The sequence below is a fragment of the Crotalus tigris genome, unplaced genomic scaffold, assembly GCF_016545835.1.
Source record: "Crotalus tigris isolate CLP2741 ecotype Arizona unplaced genomic scaffold, ASM1654583v1 scf7180000017841.2860490, whole genome shotgun sequence".
Taxonomy (NCBI): Eukaryota; Metazoa; Chordata; class Lepidosauria; order Squamata; family Viperidae; genus Crotalus; species Crotalus tigris.
The window spans coordinates 708,669-721,239 of NW_024096667.1; the positions used below are offsets into that span (position 1 = coordinate 708,669).

Sequence of the window (12,571 nt, forward strand, 5' to 3'; positions counted from 1 at the left end):
CAGCTAGTTCTTAAGTCTTATAATATTTTATATTTTCAAGCTACATGGAATGATCACTTGAAGAAATGTTTATTTGGACTGCAAAAAGATGGCCCCTAATATCCATCCATGATAACATGTATTGAGTATGGTAGAATAGAGGGAGGGAGGGAGGGAGGGAGGGAGGGAGGGAGGAAGGAAGGAAGGAAGGAAGGAAGGAAGGAAGGAAGGAAGGAAGGAAGGAAGGAAGGAAGGGCTAATAAATAGCACAGTCCATGGTAAACCACAATGATGCCATAATGTCTGACAAAAGTACCTAAGTCATGACATTTACATGGTGAGCACATGTTGTCATTTATCCTCTTGTTTCCTCTGTGCATGCCAACAAAGGAAAGCATGTGAAAAATAGCTAAAATATAGTTCTCAAATAGAATGCAATATTGAGTGTGGATTCTGTTTTTTAATCCTTGATACCCATGCAAACTACTTTGAATAAAATAATCCACATATCAATTTAGAACTGAATGAAGAGGCTTGGGAACTTAATACCTGAAAAGAAAAACACATCAAAAGCACTATCAGTAATTCATGCACCTTGGACGTCCTTGTTGGATTGAAAGTCAGGGCTATATATCTGAAGTAATTTAGAAGATAATCAGACTTTTGAAGGGGGAATTGTAATGTAGCAGATGGACACAAAGACATGATGAAGGAGCCCAGATATCATTATATCATATTAAATCTCAACCCACTAATGTTAATAATTAAGAATGATTATATTTAAGCGAGAGAATTTTAGAAAGATAATTTACTGCATTATTTCTTCACCGCACTTTCTAAAGTGGAATTTCAGAAAAAAGCATGCTATCACTGATATGAAATCAAAACACTAAATGTACAAATTAAATACCTAAAAGTAAGGTCCATAATCTAAGGCTAGACATTTTTTATGTGGTATTTCTGAAACTTGCTAGAAAAGAGTAGATGTCTCATACACCCAAAATTAAATTTGCCCAACCTCTTTATGGTCCAATTGCCACAAAGTTTTTTTTTTTTTTTTTAATATGAAGGCATAGTGACATCTGTGAGAAGAAAAGATTTTCTATTATTTTGGGCTGAGAGGGAATTACTAGCCCAAAGCCACCCAGCCAGTTTTCAGACTCAGGGGAGGGTTAGAAATCACAGTGTCCTGGTTTCTAGGGTGCACCTTCAGCATTATGCCAGACTGGTCCTGTAATGTTATGCAACTCAAAATATTGTATCTACAGCAGTGGTCCTCAACCTTTCTAGGACCGCAAATCAGCAGCAATGGCTGTGGTGCTGCTGGGAGGGGATGGTTTCAAGTGCACACTTGCACAAATGGAGCTTCATGCGCTTGCCTACTGTTTGTGTGGCCTGGTTCCCAACAGTCTGAGGACTGGTGCTGGTCCATGTACCAACGGTTGGAGAGTCCTGATCTATAGGATACAATTCACACAGTACATCTATGAGTTAATGTTCTCAGATAAAATAGATAAATACCTTTGAAAAATAAGTCATGCCCCTTATTTCTTTTTATTAACTGATTAATTTGTAAACTTCAAATGTTTTCATAGGGATGAAGAACATAGACACATAAAACCTCCCAAAAAATCTTAAAAAAATAGGAAAATGCACTATTTTTGAAAGACCTTTCCATTCAAAACAGTAGAAATTGTTTATTTGAGTTATAATACTGTAATATTACAGTATAATACTGTAAGTAAATTATACCACATGTATAATACCATAAGTAAAATAACCTGTGCCGATATAGCATTTCAACCAATTGCACTCAGAAAGTTGCTTAGAAGAGATACTTGCCATAGTTTTTAAAATATTGAATATGGAGTTGAGAATCATCAGTATGTTCATGACATCACCTGATAAAGCTACAAATATCAAACATTAGGTCCAGAACTCTGCAATATCTTCATAAATGACTTAGATGAGGGAATAGAAGGGGAACCCATCAAATTTGCAGATGACACTAAGCTGGTAGGGATAGCCAACACTGCAAAAGACAGGCTCGGGATCCAAAAAGATCTTGACAGATATGAACAATGGGTCCTATTCAACAACATGGAATTTAATGTGAAGAAAAGCAAGGTTTTACACCTGGGCAGGAAAAACCAAAGGTACAAGTACAGCTTAGGTGAAACCTGGCTGAAAAACAGTAACTGTATGAGAGAATTTAAGAGTCCTAGTGGACGATCATTTAAACATGAGCCAGCAGTGTGTGGCAACAACCAAAAAACTAATACAAATCTATAAACAGAGGCATAGAGTAAAAATCACATGAAGTATTAGTACTGCTTTATAAAGCCTTAGTAAGACTACACTTGGAATAGTGCATCTAGTTTTAGTCAACACATTACAAAAAAGAAGTTGAGACTTTGGAAAAAGCACAAAGAAGAGCAACTAAGATGAAGGGTCTAGAGACAAAAACATATGAGGAACGGTTGCTGGAATTGGGTATGGTCAGTCAAGAGCAGGGGTGTAAAACTGCCGGCCCTCAGGCTGGATGCGTCACGCCAAAACCACACCCACCCCATTGCCGGCAATGGGGAAAAAGTCACAATATGTCACGACATGTCACCTGACATCACAAGTTTGACACCTGTGGTCTAGAAAAAAAGAAAGACTAGGGGTGACATGATAGCAGTATTCCAGTATTTGAGCGGCTGCTACAAAGAAGAGACAGTCAACTTATTTTCCAAAGCACTAAAAGGCAAGATAAGAAACAATGGATGTAAACTAATCAAGGAGAGAAGCAACCTGGAATTAAGGAGAAACTTCATAGCAGTGAGGACAATTAACCAGTGGAACAGCTTATCTTCAGAAGTTGTAGGTGCTTCTTCACTGGAGGTTTTTAAGAAAAAACTGGACAGCCACCTATCTGAAATGATATAGGGCAGGGGTTCTCAATCTTGGCAACTTTAAGACTTGTGGACTTCAACTCCCAGAATTCCTCAGCCAGCTTTGCTTGAGCAGGGGGTTGGACTTGAAGGCCTCCAAGGTCCCTTTCAGCTCTATTATGATTGATTGATTGATCTTCAGTGAGCTCAGAATAAATAATACAGTCTGCAGCATAAAAGCCTGTATTTTCTTCACTTCAGTTTTCATTTTACTAAACAGGCAGGTCACAGGATCCTCTGGGCATTGTGTCCAAGGAGGACTCAGCAATATTGTGTCTTGTTAAGAAGGCATTTCAATTTTCCAGTTTATATAAAAAAATTAAATTCAATTGCCGCAGAGAGTCTAAATGCAATGAGAGGCGTGGGAGGATTGACAGAGATGAATTTCTACTAACTAAAATTGTTTCTGCCTATAGCTGGGCCAGACGCCAGACTGAAATGATTCAAAGAATTTAGCTAGTCTATTCAGAATAAGTCATGGTTTACACAGACTGAACTATAAGCTTTTCATCCCAGTGGATAAATGAGTTTTGCAGGTTCTGAATGTTGACTATTTTAATCTCATGAGAAAATTATGATGCAGTACTTTAGAACACCTGAAAAATTTGCCTGATGAATAGAAGAATGATTTTGAATAAGAATGTAGCAAAATCAATTCCAGGACAATATAAAGCATCACAACATTATCAAGCTGCTACAGCCAACTGTAGAGTGAACAAAGAAAAAAAATACTTTCCCAAAACATTATGTTCCACAATAATGTCACCATTGGCACTAACTTTCAGAACATGGAAAGCTGTCAACAAAGTCAGACACATCTATAAGGGTCATGCAAACGAGCCTGATCTATTGCTATTTCAACTTTGCCATCCAAAATCCAAAACTGAGTCTAATATAAATTCATCAGAAACAAATCACCATCAGACTAGCCTAATTTGGAACTTATTCTTCTCTTCTTTATCAATCTGAAACAAATGCCATTTGAATAGGAACGGTACCAATACTTGGTCAAAGTTCATGTAAGACAGTGGTTCTCAACCTGTGGGTCGGGACCCCATTTGGGGTCGAATGACCATTTCACGGGGGTTGCCAAACCATGCTGTCTGCCATTTTTTCCCTTTTCCCTAGCTGTCCTAATCCCTCTTATTGGTGGCCACACCCACTTGGGGGTCACCACAACATGGGGAACTGTATTATGGGGTCACGGCATTAGAAAGGTTGAGAATCACTGATGTAAGAGAACATGCCAGAGAATGTCATATTGAAATATATGTATATATCTGATTACCTTTATTGATTTTTCATTGGACAACTTCTCAAATTTCCTGAAATAATTCCATTTGTTCTGTTTCTGATATTTTATATAAGTCTCTATTAAAATTCTTTCTTTCTTTCTTTCTTTCTTTCTTTCTTTCTTTCTTTCTTTCTTTCTCTCTTTCTTTCTTTCTTTCTTTCCTGAGGGATTCAGAAAGGAGAAAAGATACAATATTAATCATTCAAAACACTTTTTTTCTCTTATATGTGCATATCATCATTATCATCATGAAGCAATCTACTGCAAAATGAAGACCAGTAAGGGCATCTTTCATCTTTAATCTAATAATAGTTATTAAAATATACTCACTGTTATTTCAGTACAGGTTGGTAAATTGATTTTTTTTAAAAAAAAATAAAATCCCAGTCAAAGGCTGAGAGAAAATGCATCCTTTGTACATGGTTAAAGTCCAGTATTGCAGGCAAACTCTGCCCAAAGCCTGGAATTTGATCCTGATGGGGCTCAAGGTTGACTCAACCTTCCATTCTTCTGAGGTTGGTAAAATCAGGAATCATGGTTGTTGGGGGCAATATACAAATAATGCTTACATTGTAAACCACCCAGAGAGTGCTGTAAAGTGCTATGTAAGCTAAGGGCATATTCCAGTCCAGTATCTGATTTTTTTTCATATAAATCATCTAATGGTTAGATGGCCTAGACATTGATATCTGAATATAGATCTTTGTAACATTCATATTTTATTGTGCATTTTTAATTTAGGTAAAATGTTATTATACATTGCAAGTCCATGTATAATATGCCATAAGCTAAGTAATAAGCATTGTTGGGCAGTATATAAACCTAATAGCTACTGCTATTGATAATGACCAGCCCAACATCATCCACACCTACCATGTCTAAGGGTCAGAATCTGGTTCTCCCTTTTCCTAGTCCAGTAACTTAGCCTATACACCCCACTGGCATTTGTGTGTGTGTATGTGTTGTGTGCATGTAATCTCCAAACACTTCATATTTTATCATAGATGTGAACCCAATGTTAACATAACTTTGTTACTTAACTATGACTAAGTGGTTAGCCTTGAGGGAGGCAGAATCAAGCAGATAACAACTACCTGAAAAGAGTTGGTGTACTTTTCTGAGAAAATAAGTAATAATTAGCAGCTTTTGTCAATTATAACTTTAGTGAAAGTTATAATTTCTTACTATTTATATATTTTGTCATTGCCAGTGATGTCCTTTAAATTGTATGCATTTCTTTATCTCTAATTTGCTGTGGCTATCCTGTTGTTTTAGGAATAGCTTCTGAAGAATTCCATACGGAGAGGATCCTAAGAGGTTTCAAGCTAGTTGACTGCATAAGAATAATCTAGTTTTCTAATTTCCCCTGATAAAGCAATGACCATATTATAATATTAAAGGAAACTGCCAACCTCAGCTGCTGAATGGGACCTAGACCTTTAGTTCTCACCTTTCTCTTTATGTGTGAAAAAGTGATTGCGAGATTTTTTTTTACTATATAGCACAGCGGTTCTCAACCAGTGGGTCGCGACCCCATTTGGGGTCGAACGACCATTTCACGGGGATCACCAAACAACGCAGTCCACCACTTTTTCCCCCTTTTCCTTAGCTGTGCTACTCCCTTTTATTCTATTGGCTTTTGAAAGGTAATAGAATAGACTCTCTTGAATAGAGTCTAATTCTATTGGCTTTCAAAAAACAATAGGAATTGTCCAGGCTGTCTCTGCCCTGCTGAGCCCTGCTGAGTCCCATTCTGCAAACGGTGCTGCAAGTTGTCTGCAGCGAAGGCGAGCTGTCTGGAAGTTTCCACCCCTCCCTGCTGAGCAACTACTAAAAATGTAAGTAAAAGAGTGCCAGGGGTGGGAGGTGGGAGGCCGGTGGGCACAGGGAGGATTGCTGGCGCACGTGGGGCCCGGCGGGTGCCTTACCTCCCTTGGGCTGGGCCAGCTGGTGGCCCAGCCAGTGGTCGGCCTGCGCCATCTCTGCCGCTTGTCAGCTACGCCTCGGCCGGCGCAGGGGCCAGCACCATGCATGCGCGGCGCTCCCGGGCAGGGAAAGTCCTTGACTTACGACCGGTTGGATAGTCCTTGACTTATGACCAGTTGGGTAGTCCTCAACTTACGACCAGTTGGGTAGTCCTCGACTTACAACTGGTTGGGGGTCGCGGCATTAAAAAGGTTGAGAACCACTGGTATAGCATGTAAACTATTCCCTGATATACAAGTTCTTATTAGTTCCTCCTCAAAGATCAGACAATTTTTTAATTAAAATAAAAGTTGTGCTAGAGAATAATTTTCACTCAGAAAGATTTAGAATTGAAAAGAAAAACTGCTTTTCAACACAGTGTATTCAAAGAAAGAAAACTCTTACAGTTTATTAAAAACAAGGGAAAATCAGAAGGAAGATGCATATGGACATTATATAAATAACATACAGTCTGACCATCAAATTGAAGCATGTCCTTCAAAAACCTTGCAGTTCTTCTTTCTAAAATTTTCTTAATTATGAAATTTATCATGTAAAATAAATAAGGCTCACAAAATCTGTTACTTGAAGAACAACTTACATAATTTTTGAAGATACAGCAAAAGGGATACTACCATGTTTTCTTCAGATATCTGCTATTTTCTTGCTTAATACTAAATTTAGTATTAATACTAAACTTGCTTAAACAATATCAATAGACCTACTCAAACCATTTTTAGATATAGATTGACTATTTTTTGTTTGACAAAGACATCAATTTCATAAATGAATTATCAATTTTAATCAGTTGTAGATGAAATAAAAAATTCTTATTCAGTTACTGAAAGGGGAAAATGGTATTTAGATCCAATTTACTTATTTCCACTTAAATTAAAAATCATCTGCCTGATAATTAAAAATGCCAAGCTTTTGATCTTTTCATTGTTTTCTTTAAATATGGATTATTTAAAAAAGTCTTTATAGAGTTGTTGTAAATGTCTTGTAAATCACCCAGTTACTTTGGTGAGATTAAAATAAATAAGAAAGGAAGGAAGGAAGGAAAGAAAGAAAGAAAGAAAGAAAAAAAGAAAGAAAGAAAGGTTATAATTAAAGATTTCAGAATTTTTTTCAATCTCTCAGTATAGTTTTATTAAATTTTAAATGATTTTTTGTCTTTTATTCCTTGTGTCTATCATCACAAAAATTCATTTTCAGCAAGGCTACATATTGTCTCTGAGAAAATACAACCAAAGTGGGCAAGACAAAGATCCATCAGATATTTACATACTAAAGTGAACTACATTACAAAAAACAAAACAAAACTGCTACTTATATTTGTCCTTGACTTTCAAAAGTAATAAGAGAATGGTAGACAATACTACATGATCCATGTAGCCAACTATTTTTTTAACCAGTGATAATCATTCTCATCTCTTACATCCATTTACAGGTGAATGTACTTTTGGGAAACCAAATGGCTTGTAAATCCATTTCCAAAATTAGACTGAATGAAATATTCATTATATGATATATTACATAAGACGCAAGGACTGTACCTCAGGAATTCCATATTGTCCCTCCAACTCCAGTTTTCTATCATATGTGTTCACTATAAAAATTAAGCAAATTTGAAGTGCAAAATTTTACCCTTTAAATTATAACTCCCCAGTTAGTAACAATAAGCCTCTGGAAGGGTTACTGTTCCTATATTTTCTTCACTTACAACATTTTTATTTAAAAAAAAAATACCTATTATGCCAGATCATTATTTCTTTATCCACAATAGACTGAATTATCAAGAGTTAGCACAAAATTTTCCCAATTGCCATGTCATATCATATGACATGAAAATGGTGCTTGCTGGAAATTTTAGGAGTTCTTAGCCCACAATATCCAATCACATCAAGCTAAGGGAAGGTACTGGGGTTCAGAATCAGAATAACAGAGTTGGAAGGGACCAACCTCCCTCCCAAATAGGGACCATACACCATTTCTGACAGATGACAGTCCAGTCTCTTCTTGAAAGTTTCTAGTGATGAAACTCCCATAACATCTGAAGGCAAACTGTTCCACTGATTGATTATTCTCACTGTCTGAAAATTTCTCTTTATCTCTAGGTTGAATCTCTCCTTGATCAGCTTCCATCTGTTATTTCTTGACTGGCCTTCAGATGCTTTGGAAAACAGGCTGACCTCCTCCTCTCTGTGACAGCCCTTCAAGTATTGGAACACTGCTCTCATGTTTCCCCTGGTTCTTCTCTTCACTAGATTAGCCATGCCCTGTTCTTGTAGCTGTTCTTCTCCAGACCCTTAATCATCTTTGTTGCTATTCTCTGCACTTTTTCTAGAGCCTCAACATCTTTTTTATAGTCTGGAGACCAAAATTGATTGCAGTATTCCAGGTGTGGTCTGACTAAGGCTTTATAGAGTGATATTAGTACCTCCTGTGATCTTGATTGAATCCCTCTGTTAATGCATTGGCTTTTTTGGCTGCCGCAGCACACTGTTAGCTCATATTTAATTGATTGTCCACTAAGACTCAAGATCCCTCTCACAGTTACTGCTATTAAGCTTGGTTTCACCCAATCTATATGTGTACTTTCAGTTTTTCTTGCCTAAGTATAAGACTTTACTTTTATCTACATTGAATTTCATTTTGTTAGATAGGGCCCAGTGTTCAAGTCTGTCAAGATCCATCTGAATCTTGAGCCTATCATCTAGGCTGTTGACTATACCTACCAGCTTAGTATCATCTGCAAATTTGATGAATTCCCCTTCTATTCCCTCATCTAAGTCATTTATGAAGATGTTGAAGAGTACTGGGCCAAGGACAGAACCTTGTGGTACTCCGCTGCTTACTTCCCTCCATGTAGATGTAGTACCATTAAGAACTATTCACTGAGTGTGGTTTGTCAGCCTGTTAAAAACCCATCTCATGATGATGCTGTCTATCCCACTTTTTTTTTTTTTTTAGCTTTCCAAGAAGTAGATTGTGGTCTACTTTGTCGAATGCCTTGCTGAAGTCTAAGTATACTATGCCCACAGCATTTTTCTGGTCTACTAATTTAGCTACTTGGTCAAAGAATGAAATAAGTTTGGTTTGGCATGATCTGTTTTTAACAAACTCATGCTGGCTTCAGTGATAAAATGTTCAGGGATAAACTGTACTGTGATTTTCATCAGCAAGGAAATAAGCTGGCAAAGAGGCTGGAAGTCAGAGGATAATAAGGCTTAGTAGCCAATGGGGAGATATAAACAGCTGTGTATGATAGGAAAAGACCTAGATCAGACTTTCAAGCAAGTTTTAAGATGTATGAACTTCAACTCCCCAAATACTTCAGTCAACATACTAGCTCGGGACTTCTGGGAGTTAGTCCACACATCTTAAAAGTTGCTAAAGTTGAGAAACATTAACCTTGATTATGCATTCAGATGAATGTGAATAGGGATATCTGCAAGGGAATCAAGATGTCAGCCACAACTGCATAACGGAACTGGAAAAAAAGAATATTTCATCCCGTACAAAAGTGCCCTGTATGCAGAGAAGGGGAAAAGACCAAAGAACAAGTAGACATATATAATTGATTTCAGGCTAAGCTTCTGGTTGTGATTTTATCATATTTCTTATTCAGTAGCCACATAAATGGAAAGGAAATGAGCCACATTCCATCAGAAGCATATATGTGCTCAAATAAAATAAACCTCAAAAATCGCCATCCATTATGCTTTAATCACTCCTACCAACCATTTCAGCTTATTTGGTGATCCTTGCATTTTAAACTGTCATTGGGTGCTTTTCTTGACAGATTGACAAAAGGATATCATCCTTCACCAGCATGTATTTTCTGCTTTATCAATTTGATGTCTCAAAATAAATTTTGCCAGGCCTTATCTTTTTTTGCTTGCTCTGCCACAGAGATTAATATTAATCATGTTTCAGGAATCATAAACATCCTTCCTTTCCCACTATCCCTTTATACTCAGCACAAATATATTCAACTGATAACTGGGTTGCTATAAACATTCTTCACATTCCAAATTTTCTTTTTTTAAAAAAAAAAGAAAAGAAAGAAGAACAAAACATAGCATACCCCAAATCCATATTGTTGGGAGAAGACTCCATTGCAAATAATCTAGAAAATCATCACAGTCTGTAGCAACCGCACCAACTGTTCTCAAATTTTCCAACAGAGGCTTTACATTCCAGGTATACAACAACACGTTCTATTTAACTGAATAAATCTATAATTTTCAGAATGTGAAAATTCAGGTTTATAATTTAAACTGAGGAAAAGAGCTCTAGCTATGCTTTCCAGCCTGAATTGAAACACAAGTGACAAACTAAGTGTAAGAAGTAGCCTATAGTTTGACTTACTCCTCTTCCTGTAACTGGTTGCTACCTTCTTTTGTGATGGTCAGTGATCATGATCTTATTACTGTAGAAATGGGAACTTATCCTGCTGGCAGAAAGATTAATAAAGTTGTCAATAGAACTGCATCAGAGTTGGAAGCTTAGTTCTAGATGGTTTGTGTGTTACTTTTCCATTGCAAGGAGGTCCACATTTTCCATCACCGTGGAGCTGATGATATGAAAGGTCATGCATCTGAAGGTGACACACTTATATTCTTGTGCATTTTTACATCCTTGCTTTGTTGGTTTTATATCCCCTAACTTCTTCACAGCAAAACCCCATAAGGAATATGCATCTTATTAAGCTTCAAGATGGACAGTGATTAATATTTATATGTTACTTATATGTAAGGTGTAGATCTATACATATGTTGTATATAGTATGTTTTAAATGTGTGTTATGTATGTGTACACTTGAGAGCAAGCAACTAAATTTCATTTTTAATGTGTGCCGTTGTGCCCACAGGAAAAAAAATGACAATAAAGGTTATCTGATCCGGACTTTACTACCTGCCAAGGAGGCATTGGCTGGCTTGCTGGCTAGTTTTCCTGTGTACTACAAGCAATTTAAGACATTGCTGAAGGCACCAACTTTGGATAACCTTCACATGGATGAGGCTGGTAACAATTATATCTACTAGTTCTCTCTCCCTCCCTCTCCCTCCCTCCCTCCCTCCCTCTCTCTCTCTCTCTCTCTCCATCCCTCCCTCCCTCTCCTTCCTCTCTCTCTCTCTCTCCCTTCCTCCCTCCCTCCCTCCGTCCCTCTTTATCTATATATTTTAAACCAATTATTATATTTATCCATCTACCCAAAATGTACCAATTAAGTCTGCTGCATATCCACTTTCCAAAGCTCTTAGTCAGCAGGTACATGGAGGCAAAGCAGCATCATACTCTTTTCCATCCCCTTCCTTCACTGCACCTGCCTGCCAGATCTCCTGTGAGCAACTACAAAGCAGAGGTGACCTAACATCACTTATGTCTGTTGCTCACTGCCTCCTCATCTGCCTCCTCATCTGTTCTGGGCTAACCATCTCTAATGCAATTGTCAGTATTGCCCAAATCTGTAAACCAGCGGTCTCTAACCTTTGTGGCTAGGTGGCCCAGGTGAGGGAAGGGAAGAGATGGGCCATGCATGCAGAAACCCAGCATGCATGTGCATGTGCATGCAGCTTGACTGCAAGTTTCATGTGTATGTGCATGCATACCAGCCCACCGTTCACGCACATGCAAGTGGAGCTGCTTTCATATGACCCAGTTTCAAATAGGCCATGGGGATCCTTGCTGTAAACCCTTCAGCCAGTGTTATATTAGAAGAGTTCACTTCTCCTGATAGTATAAGCTCTGAAGGAGAAGCTGAAGAAATTTCAAAAAAGATAGCAGTGAAACAGCTTGTTTTACTTCTAATTGTTTTAGAAGCTAGTGGAATGTTGCATTAAAGTATTGCTTTTCCTTTCTCCAGGGACATCACTTTTGGTACCCTGTTTATTCATTTAACATTTAGCTTCTAAATCAGATATGTAAAATATTCAATGTGTGATCTTCACTTTACTTTAAAGCATATATTTATATTATAATAGTAATTTTTAGTAGCATCCTGCTTTGATTAAAAAAAAAATCTGGGGTCGATATGTCTTTTATTAGGACACTGCATGCTTCAAAAGTCGTTCAGAAGAAACCATACTTTTTTTCCTATTAATTTAAGAAATCAATTTTTGTCAGGTTTCTATGAAAGTCTGTAGCTAAGCAAGCAAGGAAGCAAGCAAATAAATAATTAAATAAATAAATAAGCAAGTAAGTAAATGTGTATAAGTATCTATGCCACTACTTAAGAATTGCAATAATGGAGAATATTTGAAAGCACATTACCCCGTTTGGGTAATGAAATGTTTGCAGGAAAACAACACACTCAAATAGCACTAAGGACTCCTCAGTTGCAATAACCTTTAACAAATGGATTCTCTAAAGCTAAGGCATTTTTCCTCCA

The 12,571-nt window shown here is 37.3% G+C and overlaps 1 protein-coding gene across 7 annotated transcripts in view; it reads right to left on the bottom strand.

Moving 5' to 3' along the window:
• The window catches only part of LRRC4C (leucine rich repeat containing 4C), an 817,554-nt gene that overhangs the window by 355,524 nt on the left and 449,459 nt on the right, over nt 1–12,571 (bottom strand). For 5 of the 7 annotated variants that reach the window (XM_039343308.1, XM_039343307.1, XM_039343312.1 and 2 more), the window contains one exon: nt 4,204–4,370. The exons of the other annotated variants lie outside the window; for them this stretch is intronic. The gene's annotated coding sequence lies outside the window, so the exon portion shown is untranslated. The remainder of the gene's footprint in view (nt 1–4,203; nt 4,371–12,571) is intronic. 7 annotated transcript variants of the gene reach the window in all.